Source organism: Rhinatrema bivittatum, chromosome 3, assembly GCF_901001135.1.
Source record: "Rhinatrema bivittatum chromosome 3, aRhiBiv1.1, whole genome shotgun sequence".
Taxonomy (NCBI): Eukaryota; Metazoa; Chordata; class Amphibia; order Gymnophiona; family Rhinatrematidae; genus Rhinatrema; species Rhinatrema bivittatum.
In genome coordinates this window covers 32,860,862-32,866,861 of record NC_042617.1, presented here as the reverse complement: position 1 = coordinate 32,866,861, position 6,000 = coordinate 32,860,862, and the positions used below count along the sequence as shown (strand labels likewise).

At 46.7% G+C, this 6,000-nt stretch overlaps 1 protein-coding gene across 3 annotated transcripts in view; it reads left to right on the top strand.

Annotated features, from left to right (window-relative positions):
• The first annotated feature begins 305 nt into the window (after positions 1-305).
• Positions 306-6,000, top strand: part of EPHX1 (epoxide hydrolase 1) — a 45,466-nt gene continuing 39,771 nt past the window's right edge. The window contains exon 1 of one of the 3 annotated variants that reach the window (XM_029593076.1): positions 306-443. The gene's annotated coding sequence lies outside the window, so the exon portion shown is untranslated. Of the gene's footprint in view, positions 444-3,734; positions 3,758-3,786; positions 3,936-6,000 lie in introns of those variants that run through there. The other 2 variants (XM_029593078.1, XM_029593077.1) reach the window with 2 other exon arrangements.

The following is a 6,000-nucleotide window of genomic DNA, read 5'->3' as shown; positions in this document are numbered from 1 at the left end:
TCTTTCCAGGGAGAGAGAGAGTTGTTGGGCAATCAGCAGGCGGCTGAACTTGATGGACCTCTGTGCCATATCTAACCTTGATGTTGTTGTGCTGATTTCCCGCTTCACCCTTTATCCACGGAAGGCTCCCGCAGTAGTTAACTTTTCTTGTGCAATAAGCGATGCACGGCACAGAAAGCCTGAGCCCGTTCAAGCTGGCAACGGTAAATGCAGAAGTGCACAGATTCGGCGAGCTGCAGAGAGCCCCGCTAATGCACCGCTCGGGCCTCGCGTCCCGCCCCCCGCCCCCACCTTCGTTCCCAGGAGGAGGGTGGGGCAGGCTGCCATTTAGCGGGGTAGGCGGAGCCCGGCCTTAGCTCCTCCCCCTCGGGCAGAAGAGAAAGCTGCGGCGGGGAGAGTGGGAGCAGAGGCGGGTCGGGTCCTGTGTGTGTTTCTTGTCTCAGGTGAGTGTGGTGGTTGGTCTGCTACAAAGAGGGCGATGCTGTATCCCAGACTCTTAAATGCGGGTGGTTTTTGAACGCGAGACCTGCTGGATGTTTGTTCGCAGAACTCTTGAGGGATTTTTTCCCCCCCCACTAAACTCTGCATCTGCGATCTTTGCTGTTTATGTTCCCATCTCTTGTTCCTTGCCTGCTTTCGGAAGGGCGGCGGGGGTGGTGTGCGTGGTGTCCCTGTTCGGCGTGGGATCGGTGTCCCGGAGCCCCACGGGCTGCAGTCTGCTGGGCGGGGTTTCCCGGGTCCACACACGTGCAGGCTCCATTAGTTCTGGCTGCAGTTACTTCGTCTCTTTGCAAAGTTCATGGTGCAGTCCAGTTATTGTTTGCCCCTTCTCCCCGATTTACAACATCTGTTTGTAAGTTACTTTGGACGATTCTAAGCAGTATCCCTGAATGTTTGTTTGTGTTTGGGGCAGTGTGGCAGATTATCGTCCCCCTACCACTTTTTTCCTATTTTTTTGTATTGGGGGGGATTCTTGGTATATCTGGGCTATGACCCGGTTCATGATGACGCTTGTGACATCACAGTAAAGATAAACCAATCCGATCTGGTGAATATGAGGTATCTGTGACCCTGGGCCAGATATGGCTGTGCATGGGTCAAGGGGGATTGTAAAGTAGAATTAGAAAAAGTACAGAGAAGGGTGATTACCAATGATAAAGGGGATGGAACGATTCCCCTGTGAGGAAAGACTAAAGGGGACTCTGAGAGGGCTATAACAGTGATTGTCAAACCCGTCCAAGGGGGCCCCCAGCCAGTCAGATCTTCAGATATGCACTACCTCTATAGTATGCTAATTTTTATCTCATGCATATTCACTGTGGATGACCTGACTGGCTGGGGGTCCCCTAGGGCAGGTTTGGGAACCTCTGGTCTACAAAATGAGTGGAATGGAACAAGTAAATATAAGCGTGTTCTACCCTTAAAAGTAAGAACTAGGGGATAAAACTAAGTACTGCATTTAAAACATAGAAAATATTTTTTTTACTCTGTATAATTAAGCCCTGGAGGATGTGGTAAAAAATGTTTGGACAGTTTCCTGGAGGAAAAGGCCCTAAACCATTAATGGAGTTGCAGAAATCCATGGCTTAGCCCTGGGATTTGCAGCTTGGAATCTTATCTACCCTTTTGTATTGTGCCAGGTACTTGTAATCTGTTGCTGGGCCTCTGGTCTGATCCAGTATGGCAAACTTTATGTTCAGCAGTTTAAAGAATCTAAATAATGCTAAAACTCATGTTAGGGGGCATTCTTGGGCAATAGTGAATATCTTTCTTCTCTCACTACTGTGTTAACGTTATGTAAGTAGTGTCACAGATTTGCTAAGTCTGTGATTTTTACCTCTGAGGAGGCCACACCTGATCTTAGACAGTCATAAAGAGAGCTTCTTTAAGGTGGCCTGTTACATTTATGAAATACATTTCTATATGATTAGTGCAGAAAATAGTAGTTTGGGTTTAGTCGTATCAGAGGAGTTATCCTTGGTCACCCCTGCTCTTGGTTTGCATAATCCAGATGCATCTTTCTCTTCTACGTTTGCTGGACTAGTTTAAAAAAAAAAAAAAAAAAACTTGCAAGAGTAAGCCTTGAGGGTGAGATGTGGTAGCCCTTTCTCAGATTTTTCAAGTTTGTGAGCTCCCCCTGTTCTGTGTGACACGAGGTTCCTTCTGGCTTGAGAGGAGAGAGGCCTGGGGATAGTACGGCTGCAGAAACTGAGGGTGAGGGGTCTGACCAGGTAGGAAGAGATACAGGGTCATCATCCCAGTTGGTTGGTTTTGTGCTTTTCCAGCAAAAAGAGTTGAAAGTGTGGTTAGGGTGGACTAATGTTGTAGTTCGGTGACGGCTGCTGTGCTTGTAAGTAGGAAGCGTGCATTCTAGTCGCAGATCAGCAAATAATGACGGTTTCGGGTACTGGTGGGTGCCATTTTATAGTAAGGGGGGAGGGTGACCCCCACATGCTTTGACAACTAATGCCCCCAGTATGCAATCAGCTTTGGAGAGCTGAAAAGTGGAATATTAATAGGCCTACCCAGATTAGTCTCCTTGCTTTCCCTGTCTCCAGGCCTGTCTTCTAGGCTCTTACTGACTTGTTCATCCTGCCTATAGGTACCCCTTTTACCCCCTCTTACTGTACTTCTTGATCCAAGCTTCTATGTTGTGAACCTCATGCTCTCTCCTCTTAATACAATGTAATCTCTTGAGTATCATCATCTCTATTCTCTTGTAATTATCATGTTGAATTGTTGTTATTTCAGTTTTGAATTTGCTATTTTGATTGTGTTATTTATTCTTTCTTTTTCAAACCTGTACTATCGTTGCCCAGTTGGCATTGATTCTACACCCGTGTCTCCTTGTTTCAATGTATTTTCCACTCATTTTGTTAAAATGTGAGCCGGCATGATGTTTCACACTAATGCCGGTATATAAAAGCTATTAAATAAGTGTTTGAGCCCATGTCTTTTGGCAGAGGGAGTGCAGGGATGCCGCTCTTGCAGGCTTGCATTGGGGGGAGGAGAGAGGGGGTGGGGCCAGTTTCTGGGGTACTAGAGAGAGCCCTTAAACACGCTCTTTGGATCTGCATCCCTGATACGTTTAACAAGTGATTGTCCTTAACGATTTCTTGTAGCGGACCCTTTTGTGGCACCTGTTGGGATGTACGATAGTATGCACCCACTTACACTACTTTATATGCCTGCATGTAATCCGTTGCGATGGTTTGTTACTTGGCGACGGTATAGAAAAGATCTTAAAACACATAAACACAGGTTTGAGGGATGTTGGAGGTGCGTCTCGTCTGCCCTGCCGAGGATGCTGTGCATGTCCCTTGCACTTCCACTAAATACGGTGTTTTTTGCGGTGGATGTGGACAAGTTCCTTGTATATCCAGTTTAGGTAGAAACACCAAGTCTTTTTTGCTGGAACAATAAGCTGCTGTTCGCTGGTACTTGCCCTCTGTACCAGTTCTTAAATGTGTGGTGGTTTTTTGTTTTTTTGAAACCGAGCCAGGTTAATCTGTACCGTGGGATTTCACCGTGGGGCCGGTTTTGTTCTTGGTGAAGTAGTGCATGGCAGGGAAACTATGTACTTTGTTCTGCTGCTCCCTGGTAAACAGTTCAGGATAATCTGTTTATGGTTATCTGAGAAGTAAGGCACCACTGGCAGGGGGAGGGTTGTCTGTCTTTTAGGATGTGGACTTTGGAAGCTGTTTTGCAGGAAAAGTAAAGTCTGGGCTGGGGGAACGAGGAACGGAGAAAATCAGCAGTAAGTCAGTCTTCGGTTGCAGAATCGGCACCTGGATGTTGGGCTCAGTATGGGAAAGGCTTGGAACCCTCTCAGCTGATCCGGGCTCGTGTCTGGGGCTGCCCTTGATTGATTTTATTTATTTTTTTGGCTGCATTCTAAGGTGATAAAACCTCAAGTCAAGCCATCATTTTTATATGTAAGCAAAGCTATTTCTTATCTCTGGTATTGGCATGGGCATCGGCTGTCTTGCTTCCAGAAGAGACTGGAGGCACGTTCAGTAAAACAGGGACTCTTAATGCTGACACCAGTACTTCAATCGCCTGGATCTGCCGGTAATCCCTTTTCTTCCAGGTTTTATTAGTGGTGACCTTGTGCATAGCACAGCATCCACTTACAGGCTAACTCCATCATAGCAGGTATTGCCCTCCGGCCTGGGAATCTCCAGCCCTCCCTGGCTGCTGATTGATGTTCTGTGGCTTTCATATTTGGACCGTGTTGGTGCATGGCTTTTTTTTCCGTGTGAGCCTGGCTACCACGTTAGCTCGCCGTATTGGTGGTAAAATATTTGCTCTCTGCAGCCAGTAACAAGTACTGTGCCCGGTTTATAGCATTACTCACCCCCCCCCTCCCGCACCTTTGGGTTAACATTTAAACCATGGCTGTATGGGTTTCTTATAAGAATAGACATAGCAGTACCTCCAGGTTTTTTTACTTTGTAGTGATGGGGATGAGACCCTAACAGGCACATTCAAAAACTTAATGAATTAAACTCTGGAATTTGTTGCCAGAGGATGTGGTTAGTGCAGTTAGTATAGCTGGGTTTAAAAAAAGGATTGGATAAGTTCTTGGAGGAGAAGTCCATTACCTGCTATTAAGTTCACCTAGAGAATAGCCACTGCCATTAGCAATGGTTACATGGAATGGACTTAGTTTTTGGGTACTTGCCAGGTTCTTATTGCCTGGATTGGCCACTGTTGGAAACAGGATGCTGGGCTTGAAGGACCCTTGGTCTGACCCAGTATGGCATTTTCTTATGTTCTTATGAATATCTCCTCAGGAAGCAATTATCAGGAATTAAAAAGCAGGCCCTTATCGATGTGTGCGCCTACTACTAGCTGAATCCTTTTACAAAATGTCTTGTGCTGCAGCTGGAACGTGTCCCAGAGGCCTGCACGTGTCTCGCAGCCCTACAGAAATGTTGGAGAGGTAGTAGTAGTAGGTCCTCCTGCTACTCCTGGGTATTCAGAGTTGTGCAGCTGCAGACGGGAGAAAAAGGTTCCTGTTAGGGGGGAGGTCTTCCTGCCAGTGGGGCTTCTGAAGCTTGCTGTTGCTGTTCTCTTTTTGTTTTGTGTGTTTTTTTTTTTTTCCCCTCCACGAATGCAGACTAGGCCACAGCACCTTGATGCTGCTTGCGGTACATCTGGGGAACACTGAGCCACAGTTCTGAGCTTGTGAGCCATTTGTACGGCAGCTGCTTTGTGCAAGGGGGGGACGACAGCCTCTAGTCCCCAGAAAGTGAGTGTATTTAAACAGAAGAAAAACAAAGTAAAAGTGAATCTTGATTCTGTTCTAGGTCTGTTTGTTCCCCCCACCTTGGGGAAAGGAGAGAATTTTGGATCTTTGTCTGTCTGTCTTTTCTCCGTGGCGGAAGTCCTCCCTTGATGAGGCTCTCTATTGTTTTGAGTGATGGAAACTTTGAGCTAAGGAGTGGCTTTCTGTGCTTTAATGGTGGGGTGAGAGAAGGGGGGAGTCTGCTCCTTAGAGCAGAGAGGCCTTGAACAGGGCAGCCTGCAGTGCAAGGCTGCGGCCTTCACAAACAATAGGCTTTTTTTTTTTGTCTCCCTGAAAAGTGAGTGAGCTTCAAAATGGAAATATTTTGTTTCTCTATTCTGGATCTTATTTCCTGGGAAGGTATTACTGAATTGTAAGATATATAAATTTTGGTTTGTCTCTTTTTTTTACCCCTGACATGGAAGTTGCATGCTTGGCTTCTAAGTGTCACTGGGGGACTTGCCGCTTGGGCCTTAGCAAGGGGAGGCAGGATCACCCCCATCCCAAAAGAGGGTCCAAACCAGCTTCTTAGTGCACAGAGCGGTGTTGGTTGGAGCATTTGGTAAGGATGTCTAGGAAGAAGGTGTAAGGTTGACAGACTTCTTGGCAAGAGATCAGGTTTTTCAGAGCAGATGGCATGAGTGGGGCCAGTGGGTGATCAGGGTGTAAAACATGCCCTCGGAAGAGAAGGCCATAAGAACATGCCATAC